At 39.5% G+C, this 24,295-nt stretch overlaps 1 protein-coding gene across 4 annotated transcripts in view; it reads right to left on the bottom strand.

Annotated features, from left to right (window-relative positions):
- PIK3CB (phosphatidylinositol-4,5-bisphosphate 3-kinase catalytic subunit beta) overlaps nt 1-24,295 on the bottom strand; it is a 207,424-nt gene that overhangs the window by 155,966 nt on the left and 27,163 nt on the right. For 3 of the 4 annotated variants that reach the window (XM_004762402.3, XM_004762404.3, XM_004762403.3), the window contains exon 2: nt 14,323-14,421. The exons of the other annotated variant lie outside the window; for it this stretch is intronic. The gene's annotated coding sequence lies outside the window, so the exon portion shown is untranslated. The remainder of the gene's footprint in view (nt 1-14,322; nt 14,422-24,295) is intronic. 4 annotated transcript variants of the gene reach the window in all.

Below are 24,295 nucleotides of genomic sequence, written 5' to 3'. Positions count from 1 at the left end.
ATTCAACCTCTTTCAGAGTCTGGAATCAAAAATTCTTTTACGGGGCGCCTGGGTGGCTCAGTGGTTTGGGCTGCTGCCTTCGGCTTGGGTCATGATCTCATGGTCCTAGGATCGAGCCCCGCATCGGGCTCCCTGCTCCGCAGGAAGCCTGCTTCCCTCTCTCTCTCTCTCTCTCTGCCTGCCTCTCTGCCTACTTGTGATCTCTGTCTGTCAAATAAATAAATAAAATCTTTAAAAAAAAAAAAATTCTTTTACTAAGTACATATCCTTGAAAAACTCTTAATCAATGATGTCCCATGTACATGAATGTTCAGTGTGGAACTGTCCACAATATTTGAAAACTGGACACAACCTAAACATACATTAATAGAATGGATCAGTAACTTGTACTGAATATTTTATAATATGGAAAATTAGCATAATATACCTATACACAATACCCTGATGAAGCTTACAATGTTAAGAGAAAAAATATATATACAATGTGATTCCATTTACTTAAGTACAAATATGTTAAATATTTTTCAGAGATATACATACAGATGGTAAAGCTATAAAGAAAAACGAGGTTGGGGTGCCTGGGTGGCTCAGTCAGATTAAGCATCTGAATCTTGATTTTGGCTCAGGTCATGACCTCAGGGTTGTGAGACTAAGCCCTATGTCAGGAGTTGTGCTCACAGTGGAGTCTCCTTAAGACTCTCTCCCTCTCCCTCTCCCTCAGTCCTTCCCACCCCCTCCCCAAAATTGGAAAGAAACAGGGGCACCTGGGTGGCTCAGTGGGTTGAGCCTCTGCCTTCAGCTCAGGTCATGATCTCAGGGTCCTAGGCCCGAGCCCCACATTAGGCTCTCTGCTCAGCAGGGAGCCTGCTTCCCCTCCCCTCTCTCTCTCTGCCTGCCTCTCTGCGTACTTGTGATCTCTGTGTGTCAAATAAATAAATAAAATCTTTAAGGAAAAAAAAAGGAAAAAAACAAAAAGTAAGAAAATAAAATATTCATCTAAGTGTAGCTTGGGGAAAGGAAGAAAAATATGCTACAACAAGACAGAGGATTTGCCTAGCTATATGCACAGAGGTTTTATTTTTATTGTTTTTTAAATTATGTATTTCAGTTTTCATCTGATCTTCTGTATACATGCTAAATTTCACACTTCTTTAAGTGGACTGAAAGCAATAACATATGTAAAGCTTCTAGGCAGCACCTAGCATAGAGAATGCATTTGATGGTGGAACCCACACCCCATTTTGCTCTGTGACCTCTGTGTTGGTGATGACTAAACCCAAGCTCCAGATTTCTCCTGTCACCTGCAGTTACTTCTCCTCCAGCACTGCTCCAACCTAAGAATCTCAACCATCCTCATGCCCTTACTGCTTCGCCTTATAACCTTTGTTGTTACCTCTAGATTCTGGGAGGGAACTGACATTAGCAGCTAACTGACATAGGAGTTATAATTCCACCAAACTTTATTCCTATTACCCTTGCTAATATCTAAATAGTGAGTTCCTGACAACAAGGACAAGCTCTTTTATCTTTCAGGTTCTGTACAATGCCTGATATCAGACACGAGTAACCATCTGCTGAATGATGAATAAATAAATACAAACATTATAAAACTAAGCTATTACCTGAAAATAAGATTAAAGTTTAAAATCAGGCTGGTGCAGGAGTCCCTGGGTGGCTCAGTCAGCTGGGAATTCACCTCCTGACTTCCCCTCAGGTCATGAAATTGGGGTCCTGGGATCCAGCCCCAGGGAGGTGCTAAGCTCAGCAGGGAGTCGGCTTGAGAGTCTCTCTCTCCCTCCTGCCCTTCACCCCTCCCCCTCTCCTAGAAAAATAAATGAAACCTTTAATAAAAATAAAAAACATGCTGGTGCTTATTCATATTCCCCAGGCCCTTTCACAGCACTGGGTTTTTTAACTGATAAATAGTTGACATACAATGTTATATTAATTTCATGTATTCAACACAGTAATTCAACAATTCTAGAGGCCCAACAGAGTTTAAAGAAAAATCTCTTAATTGCTCAGGAACAGCAGAAAGATACCTCCAATGTTGCTTTGAAATCTCTGCCCACAAAAAAAGTGGATTTGTAGTCATGGTCTGTATATAATAATCCTCAATCATTAGTAATTCTAAAACTGAATTTTTAAAAATTCTGAATAAAAAATTAAGATCTTTTGGGCACCTGGGTGGCTCAATGGGTTAACGCCTCTGCCTTCGGCTCAGGTCATGATCTCGGGGTCCTGGGATCGAGCCCCACATCAGGCTCTCTGCTCAGCAGGGAGCCTGCTTCCCCTTCTCTCTCTGCCTGCCTCTCTGCCTACTTGGTGATCTCTGTCGAATAAATTAATAAATCTTAAAAAAAAATTAAGATCTTTTTTCAAAGTAACATAGATTATTAAAGTTTTCTTTTTTTTAAAGATTTTATTTATTTATTTGACAGAGAGAGATCACAAGTAGGCAGAGAGGTTGGCAGAGAGAGTGAAAGGGAAGCAGGCTCCCTGCTGAGCAGAGAGCCCGATGCGGGACTCGATTCCAGGACCCCGAGATCATGACCTGAGCTGAAGGCAGAGGCTTAACCCACGGGGCCACCCAGGTACCCCAAGTTTTCATTTATTTTTAAGTAACCTCTTCATCCAATGTGGGGCTCAACTTTATGACCCCAAGATATCAAGTCACATGCAAGCTAGGCGCCCCACATAAATTATTTTCTATTTCAGTTTTAACTATAATAATATTTATAATTATACTTAAAATATACTCTGTATTATGCATGAAAACTGTTATTCCTCCACATAAACAAAATAATCATATTTAATAATATATGCAACATAAGAGCATGCTGTTACATTGGAAAACTGTATTGACATCAACAAGGCAGCCATTTATATTGCCCTTTATATACTACTTCCTCTCTCATGTGGCAGTCAAAAGGCTAAGTGAGATGCTTGCAGCAAAGAAAACAGTTTTGAAAGGTCATGCTACACAGATAGTCAGAATTTCTTTCACAATATCCTCACTATCTATGGTAGACTATATGGACAATCTGACCACAGTTATTTTCTGAGTAAAAGCAAAAACCATGTTATCAAAGGACCAGAAACAGCAGGCACTCAACAATATGATCTTTATGAACATTTTTTTCTAACTGCATAAACATTCACTACACATAAAGAAAAAGAACCCTGAGGCAAAGACAAGAACTGGAGGAAGAGGAATTAGTAAAGACCGGAAGGCAAGTTTAAACCACTCAGTTTATTCACAGTGTTCATGTAACATGATAAGTGTCTAAAGTATGTTTTTTTTTTTAAGATTTTATTTATTTATTTTAGAGAGAGAGAGTACAAAGTGGATGAGGCAGCAGGCAGAGGGAGAGGGAGAAGCAGGCTCCCTGCTGAGCAAGGAGCCCAGAGCAGGGCTGAGTCCCAAGACCCAGGGATCATGACCTGAGCCAAAGGCAAACATTTAACCAACCAAGCTACCTAGGCCCCCCATAAAATAAACTTTTTTAAATTAAAACATATCATTTACCAACAAAAAGCATAATTACAGCAATATTGAAGACAAGAATATGATCTACTTCAAAATTTACAAATCTTAATGACAATTACAAGCATGGTGCAAAGCTTCAAAAACCACAGTAAGAGCTATAACCCCATCAACATTTTTTCCCTTAATACTTATTGGTCTACTATTCATCTAACAGACAATATCAGGGCGCCTGGGTGGCTCAGTGGGTTAAGCGTCTGCCTTCGGCTCAGGTCCTGGTCTCAGGGTCCTGGGATCAAGTCCCGCATCAGGCTCTCTGCTCAGTGGGCAGCCTGTTTTCCCCCTCTCTCTCTCTGCCTGCCTCTCTGCCTACTTGTGATCTCTCTCTCTGTCAAATAAATAAATAAAATCTAAAAAGAAATAAAAATAAAAAATAAACAGACAATATCTTGGGGCGCCTGGGTGGCTCAGTTGGTTAAGTGACTACCTTCAGCTCAGGTCATGATTTTGGAGTCCCAGGATCAAGACTCGCATCAGGCTCCCTACTCAACAGGGAGTCTGCTTCTCCCTCTGACCCTCACCCATCTCATGTTCTCTCTCTCTCATTCTCTCTCTCAAATAAATAAGTAAAATCTTTAATAAATAAATAAGCAGACAATATCTTTCCTGAACTGTTACACAATGTGTTAGTCAACAGCAAGATGAAAATTTCCCAACCTCCTTATAAAATTTCTAATCTCATAAGTTAACAAGTATACTCTTTGCTGGGGGGCAGGGGGGTAGTCATTCCAGATCATTTAATCATCTTGTCCTACCCTGGGAAATTATAGTTATTCCTGCCTACTAATCAAAACATAAAGCTTTCTCCAGATCCAAATGAAGGTCCTAGTATATTAGATATCAGAGCCAAGCTACACAGACGCAGTATCCATTCATTTCTTGCAACATACTCTTTTTAAGCCTCCAGAACTTTAATTCTTGTGAAGCTCTCTCACTAGAATTTAACTAGAACACAACTTCCTTTACCAGTTCTGATCCTATAGCAGAGCATGAGGATTTGTGTTACTTCTATAACTACTAAAAACAATCTATGATATATACTCTTCTAAGAAAATATGCATAATTATAACATTCCACTACTCAAAACCAAAAATAAACTACAAATTGTAACCCTTGTATATTAGTGGTGGTAAGGTAAAATGGTGCAACCACTGTGGAAGAACATGGCAGTTCCTCAAAAATTTCAACACAGACTTACCATATCATCCAAAAATTCCACTACCCAAAGGAATTAAAAGTAGGGGGCACCTGAGTGACTCAATCAGTTATACATGTGACTCCTGATTTCAGCTTGGGTCATGATCTCAAGGTCAGGAGATCAAGCCTGACATCAGGCTCTGGGCTTAGCAGAGAATCTACTTGTCTCTCTCTCCTTCTCCCACTCCCTTTGCTCCTTGTACCCCACTCACTCAAATACAAATAAATCTTTAAAAAATTTAAAAAAAAAAAGGCAAAAGAGCGCCTGGGTGGCTCAGTCATTAAGCATCTGCCTTTGGCTCAGGTCATGATCCCAGGGTTCTGGGATCAACCCCACATCAGGCTCCCTGCTCAGTGGGAAGCCTGCTTCTCCCTCTCCCACCACCCCTGCTTGAGTTCCCTCTCTTGCTCTCTCTCACTCTGTCAAATAAGTAAATAAAATCTTGAAAAAAAAATTTTTTTTTATAAATTTTAAAAAGCATTAAAAGCAGGGACTCACCCTGCAATGCAAGTAATATTACTACCAATAACCAAAGGTCAAAAAAAACAAAATTTGGATAAACAAAATGTGGTATATACATACAATCAACTATTATCCAGCCTTTAAAAAGGATACAGTGATACATGCTACACCATGGATGAACTTTGAGGACATTATGGTATGTGAAATAAACCAGCCTCAAAAAGACGAATACTGTTTGATTCCACTTACATAAGCTACCTATTAGAGGCAAATTCATAGAGACAGAAAGCAGTACAATGGTTAACAGAGATTAGAATGAGAGAGCAATGGGAAGTTACTATTTACTGTAGTTTCAGTTTGGGATGATGAAAAAGTTCTGGAGATGGATAGTAGTGATGGCTACACATCCCTTTTATACTAAAAAATCTGTTTTATTGTGCACCCCCTTCTATTACCAGCACTTTCAGATACTCCAAACATCTGGCCTCACTGTTCATTAGCTACAAGTTACACCACTCAGCTATAGCTTTGTCTTTCACTCCTCCCACATCCTTACCTCTAGATCTACAGCCCCATCACCACTCAAAAGAAAATGCAAAGGCTGAACAATGGTCTACAACTCTACTCAAGCAAGCCTCCTCTACTTTCACAATGTCAGCTTCCACTACCTCCTCCCTCACTGACCCCATTCAGGTCATACTGGCCCTCTTACTGCTCCCAGAATACATCAAGCACAGTCCAGTCTCAGAGCCTTTGTATTTAGGTGACTTCAGCCTGGAACTCTCCCCAACCCCTAATCCAAATATTTACCTGACCTATTTCCTTACTTTCCTTAGATCTGTCAGCTAAAATGTCACCTAATCAGAGAGGTCTTCTCTAACCACCCCCCATGAAATAGTAAATCTATCCTATCAATATCCCCATCAATATCTACTTTTCTCTAATATATTTCCCTAATATACTTTTCTTAATAGTCATCACCACCCAACACAGTATATATTAACTTATTATCTTCCCCATCCTCATGAGAATATCCATTCCATGAGAAAGGGACCTCTGCTTTTGTTCACTGTTGTAACCCTACCAGCTAGCACAGTTCTTGTTATACTAGATATTCAAAAATATATACTGACTCAATCATGGCCTCCAGTCCCTTAATATACTCCCTTTTACCAAGCCTGAATCCTAGAGATAATTCTTTCAACCACCAATGTCAAATTTCTCATTTCCATCCAGACGACTGTGCAAGCTAAATTCACACTGCCTGCCAGGTTATGCTAGCTTATCTTAAACTGGGCCTTTACTGACTGCTCAGCAATCCTTTCTATTCTATCCTACTGATCACATCAAGCTTCTCCACCATCATCTCTGGTCTGGTCAATTCTGGCCAACAGCCAGTTTTCTGACCTTTCTGCTTCCCCTCTATTACTATAACCCATCTTTAATAAAGTGGACAGAGTAATCATTAAAACATGTAACATATCAAGACATTTTTCTGCTTAAAACCTTCCTTAAAAAACTTCCTTGAATCTAGACTCCTTACCACGGCCACAGGGACCAACATGGCCCAGCCCTACCTACTTCTTCAACTTCATCTCATGATACTATGGTCCTCTTCCATTCTGTTCTAGAGTATGCAACTTTTTTCTGATCCTCCAACACAATAAGCTTATTTCCACTTTGAGATTCTTATGTTAGCTTTATTTTCAAGTGACTGAATTTTTGTCTTTCACACCTTATCCTAATGTCACCTTCTCAGAAGTAACCACCGAGAGGTGCCTGGGGGGCTCAGTCAGTTAAGCAACCCTTCGGCTCAGGTCATAGTCTCAAGGTCCTGAAATCGAGCCCTACATCAGGATTCCTGCTCAGTGGAGTCTGCTTTTCCTTCTCCCTCTGTCCCTTACCCCACTTATGCTCTAATAAATAAAATCTTTAAAGAAAGAAAGAAAGCAGGGGGCGCCTGGGTGGCTCAGTGGTTTGGGCTGCTGCCTTCGGCTCAGGTCATGATCTCAGGGTCCTGGGATCGAGCCCCGCATCGGGCTCTCTGCTCCGCAGGAAGCATGCTTCTCTCTCTCTCTCTCTCTCTGCCTGCCTCTCTGCCTACTTGTGATCTCTGTCTGTCACATAAATAAATAAAATCTTTAAAAAAAAAAAAAGAAAAAGAAAAAGAAAAAAGAAAGAAAGAAAGCGGGTGTCTGGATGCCTCAGTCAGTTAAGTGTCTACCTTTGGATCAGGTCATGATCCCAGTGTCCCCTGATTGAGCCCCAAAATGGGCTCCCTGCTCAACAGGAAGCCTGCTCTCCCTCTCCTTCTCCCTCTGCCTGCCACTCCCCCTGCTTGTGCACACACACACTCTCTCTCTCTGTCAAATAAATAAATAAAATCTTCAAAAATAATTAACTAATTAATTAATTAAAAGAAGTAATCACCCAGTCACTCTACCAAGAAGCTTGTTTTAAAATTCTCTTCATTATCACATTACAATTTGGTATTTTTCTGGTTCATTATTAATAATTGGCTCCATGAGAACCGATCTTATCTATACAAATACCTGGCACAAAGCACATGTTTAACAAATATTCCGTGAATTTGATGATTACAAAATTTTCCCTAAATATTTTCTTCACCCAGGATCCCAACACCACTGCTAATTAACTATATGCCTAGCACATAACCTCAATCCTTAACTTATTTAAAAAGTAAGGTAAGGAATTACACAGTTTTCTTCCTCTTTGCCTAAAAATTCCCTGATTTATTTTCTTCTATTTCTCTGGTTTCTAAGCAAAAATGTTGCTACTTTTCTGTAAGAATTACGTCCTTTACCCACGTCCTTGATCTCAAACCTATCTCTCCTGGCAATTAATCACTCTAATATTTAAACTACCAATGGATCACTCCCCTTTACCAAAAATATACTATGTATTAATGCAAAAATATCTATGTGGCTAAGTCCCCACAACTGTACAAACTTCTTGAAAAACATTCTACTTTCTTATTTATGCTGTGTAGTTTGTAAAACCATTTACTTAACCTCTTACAATTCATCCTGGTCTACTTAATTTATTCTCTCAGTTATCAATAACCTTTTCTTTTTAAGAGACAGAAAGTGGAGAAGGGCAGAGAGGGAGGGAGAGAGAATCTTAAGCAGGTTCCACACCTAACACAGAGCCCAAAGAGGGGCTCAATCTCGCAACCCTGAGATCATGACATGAGCTGAAATTTAAAAGTTGGTCACGGGCTCCTGGGTGATTCAGTTGGTTAAGCAACTGCCTCCGGATCAGGTCATGATCCTGGAGTGGCCGGATCGAGTCCCGCATCGGGCTCCCTGCCCTGCAGGGAGTCCGCTTCTCCTGCTGACCTCTCTCCTCTCATGCTCTCTCTCTCAAACAAATAAATAAAATCTTAAAAAAAAAAAAAAAGTTGGTCACTCAACTGACTAAGCCACCTAGGTGCCCCTCAATAATTTCTTAATAGTTAAATTCAGTTATGCTTTCCAGGGTATTAAAATTCTTAATCCTTCTACAGCATCTCATCCCTCTAAGGAGCCACTCCCTGAAATTTTTTACTATGCTTCAAAGAAAGAAACTGCGTTAATTCTGGTCTCCTTAATACTTTTCTTCTTATTTTTGCTTTATTGATTCTTTCTAACAACATCCACTCATTTACTAAAGGCATTTCCTAAAGTCCAGCACTTAACATTTTTCTTTCGGCTAGCGTCCTGGAAATGTTACCTACTTTCACAACTGACACTTTATGTGTGGATTACTCCAAAATCTATTATATCCAGGTCCTAAAGTATCTTTTTCTAATTTCCAGTCTCATATTCCCACAATTAAGGAGATATTCTAACACTTCCACCTATAATTTAATAAATGTTGTCTAACAAATTCATCATATTACAGTCCAACCCACTAGATCATTAGTACCAGTCTTTCCTCATAGTTTCCTTACTTTTTCTGTTCATAGTATCATCATACTTCAATCTACCAGACCTCAAAATACTGGATTCGTCTGTATGACTCCTTTCTTCCATAGTCTCTGCTAAATCTATTTCTCAAATCTCCGTTGTCAAATTAACTCAAGCAGGTAGTCATTATTTCACTTCTGCAGCCCTGATCACAGCTGTAATTAGCCAATTCATTTCATAAATATATGTTAAGCACTTAACTTGCCTGCAAGACTAGAAGCCCAGTATACTGGCAAAATAAACCCAGGCAGGTAATGTCTGTCCCTGTTAACTATACTTATCATCCATGTATTAATCACTGGATAAGCCATGTAATTTGTCATCTAAACCAAAAGACTTAAAAACAAAAGAGGGAATTAAAAATAGGTGAACAACCCAGGGCACCTAGCTGGCTCAGTCAGTGGAGCATGTGACTCTTGAACAGGGGCGTGAGCTTGAGCCCCACTTTGAGTGTCGAGATTACATAAAAAAATGAAATCTTAAAGAAAACAGCTGGACATCCAGAGATGCAAGAGTGGTTCAATATTTGCAAATCAATCAATGTGATGTACCACATTAACAAAATGAAGGATAAAAATCATAGGATTATTTCAATAGATACAGAAAAAGCATTTGACAAAATTCCACATCTGTTCCTGGTAAAAACTCTCAACAAAGCAAATTTAGAGGAAACACATCTCAACATAATAAAAACCACATATGACAAACTCAAAGCTAACATCATACTAAATGGTGAAAAGCTGCAAGTTTTTCTTCTAAGATCAGGAATAAAATAAGGATGTCCACCAATGAGACAAAAATAAATAAAAGGCATCCAAATTGGTAGGAAAAAGTAAAACTGTCACTATTTGCAAATGACAAGGTACAATATATAGAAAATTTAAAAAAAAACCCTAATGATTCCACCAAAAAAAATTAGAAATAAAAATTTAATTGAGTAAATATGAGGGCACAAAACTACTATACAGAAATCTCTTGCATTTCTATATGCAATAATGAACTAACAAAGAGATATTAAGAAAACAATCCTATTTACAAGTGCATAAAAGAATAAAATACCTAGAAATAAATTTATAAAAGACCTATAATCTGAAAACTATAAGACACTGATGAAAGAAACTAAAGACAGGATATGTGGGTGGCTCAATCAGTTAAGCATCCAACTCTTGATCTCAGCTCGGGTCTTGATCTCAGGGGCATGAGTTCAAGCCCTGCACTGGAATCCATGCTCCACTTTTAAAAACGTGAAAAAAAAAGGGGGCACCTGGGTGGCTCAGTGGGTTAAGCCGCTGCCTTCGGCTCAGGTCATGATCTCAGGGTCCTGGGATTGAGCCCTGCATCGGGCTCTCTGCTCCGCAGGGAGCCTGCTTCCCTCTCTCTCTCTCTGCCTGCCTCTCTGCCCACTTGTGATCTCTGTCTGTCAAATAAATAAATAAAATCTTTTTTTTTTTTTAAAGATTTTATTTATTTATTTGACAGAGAGAAATCACAAGTAGATGGAGAGGCAGGCAGAGAGAGAGAGGGAAGCAGGCTCCCTGCTGAGCAGAGAGCCCGATGCGGGATTCGATCCCAGGATCCTGAGATCATGACCTGAGCCGAAGGCAGCAGCTTAACCCACTGAGCCACCCAGGCGTCCCTAAATAAAATCTTAAAAAAAAAGAAAGAAAGAAAGAAAGAAAAAGCCTTTAAAAATAAAGAAAAAAATTGAAGACAACAAAAATAAATGGAAAGATATACCATGTTTACAGACTGGAAGAATGAACACTTAAAATGTCCATACTACCCATAGCAATCTACAGATTCAACGCAAGCCCTATCAAAATACCAACAGTATTTTTCACAGAACTAGAACTAGAACAAATAATCCTAACATTAGTATGGAACTACAAAAGACCCCAAACAACCAAAGCAACCTTGAGAAAAAACAAAAACTGAAGTATCACAATTCAAGATTCCAAATTACACTACAAAGCTATAGAAATTAAAACAGCATGGTACTGGCACAAAAGTAAGACACACAGATCAATGAACAGAATAAAAAGCCAAGTAATAAATTCATAATTATATGGTTAATCTATAACAAAGGAGGCAATAAACAATGGGGAAAGGACAATAAATAGTGCTGGGAAACTGCACAGACACATGCAAAAAAATTAAACTGGGCCACTTTCCCATACATTACACAAAAATAAACTCAAAATGGATTAAAGACCTAAACGTGAGACCTGAAACCACAGAACCCCCAGAAGAAAACATAGGCAGTAAATACTTAGATATCAACCTCAGCAGTATTTTTCTGGATTTGTCTTACCAAGCAAGGGAAACCAAAGCAGGAAAAAGAGGGGGGAGGGAAGTTGGCAGTATGCCAAAATAAAAAGCTTCTGCACAGCAAAGGAAAGCATCAACAAAATGAGAAGGCAACTTACTATATGACAGAAGGTATTTACAAACTATATATGTGATAAGTAGTTAATATTCAAAATACATCAAGAATTTATACAAGTCAACACCAAGAAAACAATCTGATTTTTAAAATGGGCAGAAGCACTGAACAGACATTATTCCAAAGAAGACAGACACACAGCAACAGACACATGAAAAGATACTCAACATCACTGATCAGGGAAATGCAAATCAAAACCACAGTATCACTTCACACCAGTCAGAATAGTTAGTATCAAAAAGATAACAAGAAGTATCAAACATTGGTAAGGATGTTGAAAAGAGGGAATCCTGGGGCACTGTCAGTAGGAATGTAAATTGGTGCAGCCACTTTGGAAAACAGCATGGAGGTCCCTCAAAAAATTAAAAATAGGGGCGCCTGGGTAGCTCAGTGGGTTAAGCCGCTGCCTTCGGCTCAGGTCATGATCTCAGGGTCCTGGGATCAAGCCCCACATTGGGCTCTCTGCTCAGCGGGGAGCCTGCTTCCTCCTCTCTCTCTCTGCTTGCCTCTCTGCCTACTTGTGATCTCTCTCTGTCAAATAAATAAATAAAATCTTTTAAAAAAAAGAAATTAAAAACAGAAATACCAGGGTGCCTGGGTGGCTCAGTTGGTTAAGCAGCTGCTTTCAGCTCAGGGTCATGATCCCAGGGTCCTGGGATGGAGCCCTAGGTTGGGCTCCCTGCTCAGCAAGGAATCTGCTTTCCATCTCACTCTGCCCCTCACCCTGCTATCCCCACTCTCTCTCAAATAAATAAAATCCTAAAAAAATAATAATAAAAATAAATGAAAATTTAAAAAGAAATGCCATATAATCAGGTAATTTCACTTCTGGATATTTACCAAAAGAAAACAAAAACTCAGGGCGCCTGGGTGGCTCAGTGGGTTAAAGCCTCTACCTTCGGCTCAGGTCATGATCTCAAGTTCCTGGGATCGAGCCCTGCGGGGGGGGGGGGGGTCTCTGCTCAGCAGGGAGCCTGCTTCTTCCTCTCTCTCTGCCTACTTGTGATTTCTGTCAAATAAATAATAATCTTAAAAAAAAAAAAAAAAGAAAACAAGAATTCTACTTCAAAAAGATATATGTACCCCTATGGTTATGGCGGCATTGTTTACAGTAGCCAAGATATGGAAGCAGCCTAAGTATCCAATAACAGATGAATGGATAAAGATGTGATATATATATAATGCAATTATTACTCAGCATAAAAAAGGTGAAATCTTGCCATCTATGACAACATGGGTGGACCTACAGGGTATTATTCTAAGTGATATAAGTCAAAAACAAGTACCTTATGATTTTACTTATATGTGGAATCTAAAATCAAGCAAACAAAGAAACAGATCCCTAAATATAGACGAAACTGGGGATGGCTAGAAGGGAGGGTGGTGGCAGGGTACATGCAACTCTTAATTTTGGGATTGTGAGTTCAAGCCCCATGATGGGGACAGAGATTACTTTAAAAAATAAAAATAGGGGCGCCTCAGTTGTTAAGTGTCTGCCTTTGGCTCAGGTCATAATTCCAGGGTCCTGGGATCGAGCCCCACATCGGGCTCCCTGCTCAGCGGGAAGCCTACTTCTCCCTCTCCCACTCTCTCTGCTTGTGTTCCCTCTCTTGCTGTGTCTCTCTCTGTCAAATAAATAAAAATCTTTAAAAAATAATAATAATAAATAAAAATAGTAAAGAACAATAAAAAATTTAAAAGGATAAAACTGGAATGCGTGGGTGACTCAGTCGGTTAAGCATCTGCCTTCAGCTGGGGTCATGATCCCATGATCCTGGGATCGAGTCCCACATCAACTCCCTGCTCTGTGGGGAAACTGCTTCTCCCTCTGGCTGCTGCTCCCCCACCTGTGCACTCATTCTCTCACGCTCGCTCGCGCTCTCTCTCTCTCTCTGACAAATAAATAAATAAAATCTGTAAAGAAAAAAAAAAAAGATAAGAACTAAGCCACAGGAATAAAAAAAGTATAGCACACAAAAAAGTGGGTGAATACAGAATGGTATTTGTCAATTATATCTCAAGCTAGGGGGAAAAAATTGGCATTAATTGATCCACAAGAGTCTTAAACCACAAGAGTCTTAAAAGGATACATGATCACATTAACTAGAACTCAAGTACTTAGGAAAATGATTGCTGCATCCTAAGCACATTCTACCTATTGATTTAATAAATGAATTAGAGATGAAATATTCACTTTATCACCTCCTCTTCACTCTTTATTTTCTACTGCACACTTATTTTCAGCCACAAACACTGTCTTGAAAGGGGTTAACCATAACCTCCTAACTACCAACTCCAATAAAGCTCCAAAAAGCTTCAGTTTTCAATTAACCTCTCTCAACAGCTTTCAACAATACTGTCCCCTCCTCTCTCCTTCATGAAGCTGTTAACAATGGGGTAAACATAATCCTAATTATCAGACTATTTTAGAAGGCGGCCTAGGATTTCTACCTCTCAAACACACGATTTAGTTAATCTCCACACGATTAACTAAAAGATTAGAATCTAGGGGTGCCTAGCCAGCTTAGTCAGAAAAGCATTAACTATTCATCTCAGGGTCATGAGTTCAAACCCCATGTTGGGGGGTAAAGATTACCTAAAAATAAAATCTTTAAAAAAAAAATTAGAATCTAACCAATATTCACATTTTCCTTCTATTTTTCAACTTCCGGAAAACTGGCAACTAATTAAAGATGACACTTACCTCAAAATGACAGCCCCCATTTCAGTCTTATTTTATCAGAAGATGGCATTATTTTTTTAAACTGAAGTTTTCATGAAGACTTTCAAATTAGAAGACACACTACAAAAAAGGATGAAGATAAAAGGTATTAACACTAAATGAGCTAAATTAAAAATAAAGTTGTTACTTGTATGACATGATAGCTTATAACTATATTTTTAAATATGAGGAAAAATATAAAAAACATATGAACTACAATAATAAAATTGTAGAGCATTAGAGAGAGAAGGGACCTAAAGCAGACATCCTATTCAACTATCTAAATCCTCTCATTTAGGTCACCTTTTTGAAACCTCTTTTTTGTAACATGCTCTTTCTTTCTACTTCTCAACCTATTCCTCTATCTACATCATAAGCTACTATTGATAGCTTATTTCACTTTCCCCCTTTCCTTCTTTAATATAATATTTAAAGCACACACAATATACAGAAAGATGCATGCAAGCAAACAAAATGAATGCTATAAATCACCATCCCAAAGAACACCAATACCATTACATCTACCTACATGCTCTTCTCATCCCAACCTTTATCCTAAATAATTATTCCATTACTGTTTAAAACAGAACTTTGTCACATATGTATATATCCATAAATAATGGTTTGTTTAGGTTTATATTCCTGGCTCCCTTTTTCAGCTTGATAAATTCATATGCTGACAGTCTTCAGAGATGTGAATTTTGTCGCTGAAATATTTTTCTAAGCTTTATTCATGTTACTTTTTAATTGCTCTGTAGTGTTTCATTATGTAAATATGCCAAAATGTATTTATCCATTCTGTTTTCAGGCATTTGGATTGTTTGAAGTTTTTTGCTATTATCAACATTATTATACAACTTTCCAGGTGCACATGAACAAGAATTTCTTTAGGGTATGCTTTAAACCTAGAAGTGGAATTGGTGGGTTATAGGACATGCAAATTCCCAACTTTACCAAAAATGCCAAACTGTCTTCCAACTGTACCACTCTACCAAGTCACCAGCAGTATGTAAAGTGATGACACAATCCTCTCCACTACCTACCTGGTAAAGTCAGATTTCTTAATTTGTGGCAATACAGAAAATATACTATGATTTCAGTCTGTATTACTTAGTAAGGTTGAGGACCTTTTCACACAGTTATTAATTATCTATGTTCCTTCTTGAATTCCTTTGTTCACAGTTTTGGCCCTTTATATTGGGTTGTGTTTTTCTTACCTGACTTTATGTATCAGGACCAGGACTGATTACATAATCTGGAGGCCCACTGCAAAATTAAAAAGCAGGGCCAAAACTGAGTGGCTCAGTCAGTTAAGCCTCTGACTTTGGGGATCAAGCCCCATGTGTTGGGTGGGGATTCTGCTTGTACCTCCCCTCTCTCACTGCCTCTCCCCCAACTCATGGTCATGTACACTCTCTCTCAAATGAATAAATAGAATCTTTAGAAAAAAGCGGCAGGGCCATTATTCAAAAATTAAAAATTTTAAGACAGTGACAGTTTAACAATAAAATAAGTACAGGGCAGGGGGCTGCCTAGGTGGCTCAGTGGGTTAAGCCTCTGCCTTCCGCTCGGGTCATGATCTCAGGATCCTGGGATCAAGCCCCACATCGGGCTCTCTGCTCAGCAGGAAGCCTGCTTCTCCCTCTCCTTCTCCCTCTCCTGATGATTGTGTTCCCTCTCTCACTGTCTCTCTGTTCAGCAGGGAGCCTGCCTCTCTGGCTACTTGTGATCTCTGTCAAATAAATAAATAAATAAATAAAATCTTAAAAAAAAAAAAAGTATGGGGCCCTGTGTGACTTTACAGGTTATACATCCATGAAGGCAGCCTGATTAGAACACTAATTCTCTAGTATATATAATTATTTTTCCCAATTTGCAATAATATTTTTCCAAGTTGGTTTATCATTTCATTTTCTTGACGTGTCGCTTGAACTCATGACCCTGAGATCAAGACCTTAGTTGATTGAGATCAAGATTGGGACATTTAGGGCGCCGGGGTGGCTCAGTGGGTTAAGCCTCTGCCTTCGGCTCGGGTTGTGGTCTCAGGGTCCCGGGATTGGGCTCTCTGCTCAGAGGGGAGCCTGCTTTCCCCCCCGCCCCCCGCCCTGCCTGCCTCTCTGCCTCCTTGTGATCTCTCTCTCTCTGTCAAATAAGTAAATAAAATCTTAAAAAAAAAAAAAAGATTGGGACATTTAACCAACTGAGCCACACAGATGCCCCTATGGTGTCTTTGAATGAACATTAACTTTAAAACTACTAATTTTTTTTTTTTTAGTGGACCCTTCTGTCTCGTTGAAAAAAATCCTATAGTCTTCACAAAGTTTTAGGCTTTGCTTTCTCATTTGAGTCCTAAATCATGGGTCTTTCCCAATGATCAGTTGGGATCTCTTCTCAGCCATAATGTCCCATTCCTCACTAATAAAATCTTAAGGGACATTACGTCCTCTACTGATAGCAGCATCCTAATCACATCATTTAATTCACTTCTAGGCAAACCCACTCAAATCGGACTAGAGCTTGTGCTATACACCAAGTCTGGAATTATATATATCTTCTCAATAATACTCCAAGTCAGAAATTTTTTAAAGATTTTATTTAGGGGTGCCTAGGTGGCTCAGTCATTAAGTGTCTGCTTCAGCTCGGGTCAGGATCCCAGGGTACTGGGATCAAGCCCTACATCGGCTCCCTGCTCAGTGGGAAGCCTGCTTCTCCCTCTCCCGCTTCTCCTGCTTGTATTTCCTTTATCACACCTGTCTCCAGGGGCACCTGGGTGGATCAGCTGGTTAAGCAACTGCCTTCGGCTTAGGTCATGGTTCTGGAGTCTCAGGATCAAGTCCTACATCAGGTTCCCAGCTCCAAAGAGAGTCTGCTTCTCCTTCTGATATTCTCCCCTCTCATGTTCTCTCTCACTCAAATAAATAAAGAAAATCTTTTTTAAAAATAAATAAATAAAAAATAAAGATGTACAAAAGGGAGAAAAGACTTAAAAATCTTCAAGTTTCATAAAATTAGGAGGAATTAAAAGAGCGGAACTGTTGATATACGGTTGAAAATCTTTTTCACTTTGTATCTTCAAAATAAAATTCTGTTAGGAAGCCAGTAATTCAATTACAGTCTTGGTTTCTTTGGGTAGTAAGGTCAATAATACTGTTTTCAAAATGAGAAGAATGTTGGGGCACCTAGGTGGCTCAGGGGGTTAAAGCCTCCACCTTTGGCTCAGGTCATGATCCCAAGGTTCTGGGATCGAGCCCCACATTGGGCTCTCTACTTTGTGGGGAGCCTGCTTCCTCCTCTTTCTCTGTCTGCCTACTTGTGCTCTGTCAAATAAATAAATAAATAAATAAATCTTTAAAAATAAAATAAAATAAAATGAGAAGAATGTTATAAAATAGACTTTAGATGATGCTAAAATATATCAAACTGCTCACTTTCCCAAAAGGGAATAAGTCAACTCAAAAATAATGGCAATTTGCTGCTGCAGGATGTTGACCGGGAGGCAATGCATGCAGTGGGGGCAGGGATATAAGAGAATTCTCTGAACCTCCTACTCAATTTTACTGTGAACCTAAAACTGACAAAAAATGATATCTGTGAGGTAGTCTGCTTCTCCCTTTGCCCTTCCCCCGCTCGTGCACACTCTCAAATAAATAAATAAAATCTTTAAATAAAAAAATTTACTCTTGGGGCGCCTGGGTGGCTCAGTGGGTTAAAGCCTCTGCTTTCGGCTCGGGTCATGATCCCAGGGTCCTGGGATCGAGCCCCGCATCGGGCTCTCTGCTCAGCAGGGAGCCTGCTTCCTCCTCTCTCTGCCTGCCTCTCTGCCTACTTGTGATCTCTGTCTGTCAAATAAATAAATAAAATCTTAAAAAGAAAAAAAAAAAAAAAAAAATTTACTCTTAAAATTCCTACTAAAGCTTTGGGTAAGAACAATGTTATTAATAACCTTACACATGAAGATCCATTCTCACTGCTTTATTGTGAAAAGAAAGGAAAAAATTCTGGACAAACACCCATTAAACTTTAAAAAGATGCAGGGGAAGATTTCAAAAGCTTATCCAAGCACTGATAACGGCATATAAACAAACAAAATCCCCTACACAGAGTCTATCTCTAGTCCTTGTATCTCTAGTCCTTGTTCACATAAAAGTACTTTCCTACAAAAACAAAACAAATACTATGCCTCAATCTTGCAAGTTATATTATAATTTTAGAGCTGGCTCAACTATTCTATCTAAGTAACAATGATTTCAACCTCCCAACCTCCACCCACAAATAAGCAAGCAAAAGCGGGTGAACTCAAAAATCATTTCGAGGTCTAAGTATTTCTCTCTCTCCTCTTTATTATCCCTTTCTACTGAATTCAAAGTACTTCTTGCATACTACCACAAAATCCTAGACGTACATCAAAGGATAAAGTAATTTAATTTCTACATTTTAACTTTTTTACAAAAGGCAATTAGAAGAGTCAAAAATATTCTTTAATACATAGTACCCAAGAACGAACCAGATTAAGGTTGCTAGTGTAAAAGCGTTTGTCTTTCTTTTTGTTTAACAAATGGAGATTAAATATTCTGGGGTTTTTTAAATAAAGTTTTTCCGGGGCACGTGGGTGACTCAGCGATTAAGCGTCTGCCTCTGGCTTGGGTCGAACCCCGTCCTGGGCTCGCTGATCAGTGGGAAGCCTGCTTCTCCCTCTCCCACTCTCCCTGTTTGTGTTCCCTGTCTTGCTGTATCTCTCTGTCAAATAAATAAATAAAATCTTTTTTTAAAATAAAAAAATAACATAAAATAAAGTTAAAAAAAAACAGTATAGCCAACAAGCATAGGGGGAAAATGGACACTCTCATTATAAAAATAAAAATTAAAACCACAGTAAGATACCACTTCGTATCTACCAAAATGGATAAAATTTAAAGAAACTAAGAATATCCAGGCTTGCTGAGAATGTAAGCAATGGAAATTAACATATCTTCTGACATAAGGAATTGCACCACAGACATACATCCAAAAGAACTATGTACACATTTCACCAAAACATATTTACTAGAATGATAAATAAATAAAATAAAATAAAATAAATCTACACTGATACACCACTTTCCACATAGCAGGTATTTTTTGTCTGTTTATTTGTTTTAAGACTTTATTTATTTATTTGACAGAGAGAGATCACAAGTACGCAGGCAGGCAGAGAGAGGGGGACACGGGCTCCCCACCGAGCAGAGAGCCTGAGGCGGGGGCTCCATCCCAGGACCCTGAGACCATGACCTGAGCTGAAGGCAGAGGCTCAACCCACTGAGCCACCCAGGTGCCCCTCCACATAGCAGTTTATCAAAAATCCCTGGGGGCGCCTGGGTGGCTCAGTGGGTTAAAGCCTCTGCCTTCGGCTCAGGTCATGATCCCAGGGTCCTGGGATGGAGCCCCACATCAGGCTCTCTGCTCAGCGGGGAACCTGCTTCTGCTTCTCCGTCTCTCTCTGCCTGCCTCTCTCCCTACTTGTGATCTCTGTCTGTCAAATAAATAAATAACATTAAAAAAAAAAATCCCTGTTTGCCAAGCAAAGCACTTTCTAAAGATTTATTTGAGAGAGAGAGAGAAGTCTCTTGAGCACCTGTTGGGGGGGAGTGCAGAGGGGCAAGAACAAAGAATTTCAAGCAGACTGCACTCTGAGCATTAGAGCCAGACAGGGGGCTTGATCTGAGGACCCTGAGATCACCACCTGAGCTGAAAACAAGAGTCCAATGCTCAACCAACTGCACCACCCAGGCACTCTTACAAGGTACTTTCTTGGCAAAGCTGTGAAGAAATGCCGGGTGGCTCAGTTGGTTAAGCGTCTGCCTTTGGCTCAGGTCTTGGTTGTGCTCATTCTCTCTCTCAAATAAATAAATAAAATCTTAAAAAAAAAAAAAAAAAAAAAAGATGGGTGCCTCGATGGCTCAGTTGGTTAAGCGTCTACCTTTGGCTCACATCATGATCCCAAGATCCTGGGATCAAGCCCTATATCAAATCCCCTTGCTCAGCGGAAAGACTGCTTCTCCCTCTCCCTCTGCCCCTGCTGGCTCTCTCTCATGCACACTCTAATAAATAAATGAAATATTAAAAAAAAAAAAGCCTACTAGCCACAATAACAACAACAAAATGGTAATTACGTGAATTATGTGAAATGTAGTAACTAGCCTTCTGCGGTAAATATTTTGCAATATATACATATGTCAAATTATCACATTGTACACCTTAAACTTACACAATGTTGTATGTCAATTTAATCTGAATAAAGCTTTCAAGGGAGAAATACACATTATCCCTTATAATCAATGGGAGAATCTGGGTCCAAACATAAGGGCATTTTGGCAATACCTATCAAAATTACAAAGATATATGGCCTTTGATTAGTAATACCACATCTGAATTTATTCCGTAATTTTATACTTGCTTATGGGCAAAATGACACGTACAAGTTAATTCATGACAACACTGTTATAATAATCAACAGGGCGCCAGCGACCAACTGGATTTCAGGTCAGGTCATGATCTGGTCGTGCAAAGGAGCATGGCATTGGGCTCCACACTCAGAGCGGAGTCTGTTTGTCCCTCTTGCTCTGTTCCTTGCCACCCCCCCCCATTCTTGCTTGCATTCTCTTTCTCTCTCTCAAATAAAGAAGAAGATGGAATCCTTAAAAAAAATTTTCTTTAAAAACTAGAAACCAGGGGCACCTGGGTGGTTGGCTCAGGAGGTTAAAGCCTCTGCCTTCGGCTTAGGTCGTGATCCCAGGGTCCTGGGATGGAGCCCTGCTTTGGGCTCTCTGCTCAGAAGGGAGTCTGCTTTCTCCTCTCTCTCTGCCTGCCTCTCTGCCTACTTGGGATCTCTGCCTGTCAAATAAATAAATAAAATCTTTTAAAAAAGAAAAAAAAATATGCAGCTTAAAAAAACAAAACAAAACAAGGGGCGCCTTGGTGGCTCAGTGGGTTAAAGCCTCTGCCTTTGGCTCAGGTCATGATTCCAGAGTCCTGGGATAGAGCCCCGAGTTGGGCTCTCTGCTCCGCAGGGAGCCTCCTTCCTCCCTTCTCTCTCTCTGCCTGCCTCTCTGCCTACTTGCGATCTCTCTCTCTCTGTCAAATAAATAAAATCTTAAAAAAATAAAAACCTAGAAACCACCCAAATGACTACCAAGAGAGAACTAGTTAAATAAAGTATCCAAAAGGAAACCATACAACTTAAAAAAAAAATTATACATACTCTCTGGGAAGATTTTGTGAAGATTTCCATTGTTAAGAAACACAATATGTAAAGGGAACAGTGGGAAGACCAATGTGTAGAACAACAGGTATAATATGGGGGCTTTGGTGGGTTTTAGAGGGTAGAGATAGAAAGAAATAAGAATCTGCGTTTTTAATTGCCTTTATTTACATAAAGAAACCCTAGAAGGATACATAAATAAAAAGTTTCCTGTGTGGGGTAAGTGTGCTAGAGGAATGGGGTAAACAGAAACAGGATTGACCTAGGGCTAGGGGTGGGAAGGTTTACATTGTTTAGCTTTTTTAAGTTCTTTTTTTTTAATTTTTGCTTTGTTTTGTTTTCTTATTTCAGAGACAGAGAGAGAACAAGTGGGGAGGAGAGGCAGAGGAAGAAGCAGACTTCCCACTGAGCAAGGAGCCCAATGTGGGGCTCAATTCCAGGACCCTGAGATCATGACCTGAGCCAAAGGCAGATACTTAACTGACGGAGCCACCCAGGCACCCTTAACTTTTTATGTTTAAAAAGTTTTTAATCCGAGGGCACCTGGCTCAGATGGTTAAGCATCTGCCTTCAGCTCAGGTCGTGATCTCCAGTTCCTAGCACTGAGCCCCACCCACGTCGGGCTCCCAGCTCAGGAGGGAGTCTGCTTCTCCCTCTCCCTCTGCCTCTCCTTCTGCTTGTGCTCTCTTTCTCAAATTAATAAATAAAATCTTTTTAAAAAAGTGTTTAATCCCAATTTAGGAATTGCTACTAAATATGTCAGTAAACTAATAAACCAAAATGGGGTCCTAATATTATCAACATACACACATGATGACAGGAACTATCCTTTTACCATCTCTGGAACTGAGACCCCAGCATTGTGCAGCTATCTTACTGAAATCTGTAGGATGACTAGGTCCATCTGGCTTAAGTCATCAGCCCAAGATCCCTTAACACTAGTATTCTAAAGATATTTTCTCTGTAATTCCATTTTGCTTCTCTTAGGTTTAAGGTCAACCTCTGCACACACACATACATATGTAAGTACATGTGTATACATGTATGTAGGTATATATACATATGTATGTATGTACGTGTATGTATTATATACACACACACAAACACACACATATCTCGAGTCTCTTTAGAACAAAAGCCTCACCTAAGGGTTCTCACTCACCTATTGAGTCCAAAGGTTAGTCTTTCCTACTAACCAGGAATTCACCCCAACAAATAAGTCACAGTCTAATAAATGAGGAAACCTACAAAATGAAACCATCCAGGGGTGCCTGGGTGGCTCAGTGGGTTAAAGCCTCTGCCTTCAGCTCAGGTCATGATCCCAGGGTCTTGGGATGGAGCCTCTCGCATCGGGCTCTCTGCTCGGCAGGGAGCCTGCTTCCTCCTCTCTCTGCCTGCCTTTTTGCCTACTTGTGATCTGTCAAATAAATAAATTAAATCTTAAAAAAAAAAAAAGAAAGAAAGAAAAGAAACCATCCAGAATTTGTCAACCAATGAGATCTCCTCCTTAAACAATGAGATATCCCCTATCATGAATTATCCTCCTTAATGAATTCTATCATCCACCACTCACTTACCTAAAATGCAAAACACTATGGTATCTATTAAATTGCTGCTCATTCCAGCACCCTATCCATCAGGCTAACTCCTATGCACCTGTACCAATTCAGGTGACATTTTCTCTAGAGCCCTTTCCTAATTCCCAAAGGCTCACTTGCATAGGATCCTGCTGTAACCTGCGACAGTATATTATTAGCTTTAAATCATTACATTACAAATATTAGTTTGCTTATCTTCCCTACTGGACTGTGAATCCCTCAGGACAAAGAGAGAGTCATATTCATACTTATAATCCAAATACTTAGCAAAGTGCCTTTACAAATGGCAGGTAATCAAAAGGGCTCACTGAAAGAATTAAAGAAACTACACATGTAGGCAAACTATGAGCATGGTTGAAATCCCACTTAATATTCTCTTAGTCCCAAAGACATTTTACTTCATTCACTCCCTGCTTTGAAGGAAAAAACAACTCCAGTAACACTCTTCCTTACAGAAATATCTTATATTAACATGAAACAATTAAAAATATCTCAATACTTCGTGAATGTTGCAGAAAATTATTTCAAAAGTGTACCTATTAAAAGTTAATTAAAACAAAATTGATGGAGTGCTAAATTTTATGACTTTTACTCTTTTTTGTTTTTAAGAAATTATAATGTTATAATGACAACAAAATTATAAAGTTATAATGACAACAAAAAATAAGAATACACAGCATCTTCTTTTCTTTTTTTTTTTTAAGATTTTATTTATTTATTTGACAGACGGAGATCACAAGCAGGCAGAGAAGCAGGCAGAGAGAGGAGGAAGCAGGCTCACCGCCGAGCAAAGAGCCGACCTAGGGCCGGATCCCAGGACCCAGGATCACAACGGGAGCCGAAGGCAGAGGCCTCAACCCACTGAGCCACCCAGGTGCCCCAGAATATACAGCATCTTCTAAGAAAGTAGCCAAGATTATAGGGATCAGACATTTCTCCACATGGTGTTTTAAACACTAACTCACACAAGCTTTCCATCTGGGCTGTCCCAAGTGGCCTGAGGAAGAGGAAGCAGAGACTAGAAATAATCAACTATTCATATATGCCCAAGAACTATATGGCAGATGTTTATCATTCAGAGTGTGCTTTCAAATTTTATCAAATACTGGTAAAAAAAAAA

The sequence above is a fragment of the Mustela putorius genome, unplaced genomic scaffold, assembly GCF_011764305.1.
Source record: "Mustela putorius furo isolate JIRA1106 unplaced genomic scaffold, ASM1176430v1.1 tig00003834_pilon_pilon_pilon, whole genome shotgun sequence".
In the NCBI taxonomy this organism is placed as follows: Eukaryota; Metazoa; Chordata; class Mammalia; order Carnivora; family Mustelidae; genus Mustela; species Mustela putorius.
Note: the sequence above shows the minus strand (reverse complement) of the source record. Positions and strands in the feature narration are given on the sequence as shown.